Source organism: Penaeus chinensis, chromosome 24 (genome assembly GCF_019202785.1).
Source record: "Penaeus chinensis breed Huanghai No. 1 chromosome 24, ASM1920278v2, whole genome shotgun sequence".
NCBI classification, from domain to species: Eukaryota; Metazoa; Arthropoda; class Malacostraca; order Decapoda; family Penaeidae; genus Penaeus; species Penaeus chinensis.
The window spans coordinates 19,908,314-19,910,813 of NC_061842.1; positions in this window are offsets into that span (position 1 = coordinate 19,908,314).

A 2,500-nucleotide genomic window follows, 5' to 3' on the forward strand; every position below is an offset into this window, starting at 1 on the left:
TGGTCAGGCACACAAGGTTGTATGGTTACTAAGCGACCTGCATATGTGAATTGACTTTCGCAAGAAACGTATTTCTAGACAATCACTATATATACAAGAAACAAGATGGATGTAGTTTTGGTTTATTTCCTTTGTTCAAGCCTTATTCCACCAAAGTTCTTTTATAGACGCTATTCATGGTTAGGCTACTTATGTGCAACCTCTTGCCTCTCCTTAACCCTGTTTTATCTATTCTTATTGGCATCACCTCACCATCACCATCAACACCATCACCACCATCATCATTATCATCATCATCTTCATCATCATCATCATCATCATCATCATCATCTCATCATCATCATCTCATCATCATTGTTCGTCTTCTACGTTTGGTTGGTGTTTCTCCATGATGCTTGAGGGTGAAGAAAACACCGATGAAAACTAAAGTAGGTTCATTTGCGATCAGCTCTGACAAAATAAATACGGAACTCTTCCTGTTCCTCTGCCCCACACGCCAGGCTCCGTCTGCGACTGTCTACTGCCAGACGTGTGACTACAGAGACAAACTAAAATGTTGTACACTATAACATACAGAGATTCTCACTCTTTCATATAGGTGATATGCTACACATAATATAAACTGAACATAATGTTCTATATTTCACATGGTAGAACATATCACACAAAAGACAGTGTATAATATATAATCATATAATTATCACTAACTACGCACGGTAATATGTCATCACAATACGTATGCACTGGCATCACAACGTGGCACTTCATTGTCATAACTCACTTCATTACACAACCCACAATCATCAATACCACCATCATCCTCATCATCATTATTATCATCATCATCACCATCATCATCATCACCAACATCATCATCATCATCATCATCATCATCATTACCATCATCATCGGCAGCAGCAGCATCGACATCATCATCGCCATCATCAGCATCATCATCATTATGATAATTATAATATTTATGATTATTATTATTATGTCTTTGGGGGTTATACCTGAACTTTCGTTTTGTTTGTCCGCTTTCGTACACGATGCGTTTCTTCGGCGCCTCGAGTGAAAAGGAAATTAGCAATTAGAATTTTTATTGGCTAAAATATAAGGGATGTTTGCTCTGATTTGCGTTTTTCCCCGAGCATAAAAACGAGTTTGTTTTAATAAGGTCATTACAACACAATGATAGATGGTAATGATTTGGAAATTTGGAAAATACATATAAACTAAACAACATACATTCAATGAAAATATTGCGTTTTTTGTTTTAAATACAACTGACTCGTATTGGCAGCAGTATTATTAGCATTTTAAATTTCATTGGGGGAAATATTTGCCACAATATTTTACTCTGATTTATTCTCATTGATGTAACTGTATTACGTTATTACTGCAATAAAAACAACAGTGTTTATGTAGTTTGTAAAACAGTAAGGAAACAGTGAAATGTGTAAATGCCTTTTAGCTTATCTGGCTGTATAGGAACTTTATGTATTTATACTGAGTAAAGTGATTATTCTCATTTGATAAAGATGGTATTTGTAAATATTTAGTTTTTTTTTTCGTTATTGCGAGGAATTTCTACGTTAAATATGCCAAAAATACTGAAATATGGATTTTTTTCCATTAATTGGCTAATGAATCATAAGTGGGAAATTTCTCTTTCTTTAATGCAGCTTACTAAACTTGTTTAGATATTTTTAGAGAAAAAAAGTTGCGTCCACAAAAGGTTGCCGACCCATGGTTTAGTACTTATGAAAACAAACCGTCAAGGAAAGAAAAAAGTAGATTTATCGTTTTGGACAACCAACCCAAAATGAATAAAAACGATTATACTTTTTTCAATGTTCCTCTTTTATCGAGTTTTCATCGGTACTAAAGTTCCTCATAAAACTGAGACTAAAAAAAAATAGTCTGCGTGCTTTGGTCACGGAGGATGAATCTGGTTAAAGTAATAAAAAATGTGACTGTAGATGTCAGTCCCACAATATTAATTCATTTTCAATAAATTTAGATGAACGAATACACCAGAATACGACTATTCATGGTTAGCTTTGTCTGTCTATCGATATATGTATGTGTATCTATATATCTATCTATAAATCTTTATATATATATATATATATATATATATATATATATATATATATTCAATACATACGCACACACACACACACTGCAAATAGAACAACGAAGGGAAGAACAAGAAAATACACGAATATAGCAAAATTATAAAGGCCCTTTTGATGCATTGTTTCTTCACAGAGGCATATATATACATGTACTGAGCGGTCAGGTCACGTCGGTCGGTAATTAGGTGAGTGACGACCTTGGCTAGTTCGCGGCTTCCCGTTGCCTCCAAGTTACTGGTTGAGTAGATGAACGCCTTATTGCTTTATGGTGGAGGCCTGGGACCACGTGGGGAGATGGCCGTTGGTGTCGACATGAACGAAGGCGCTACTCTTATCATAAAGTCGGAGAGCGCTGTGGT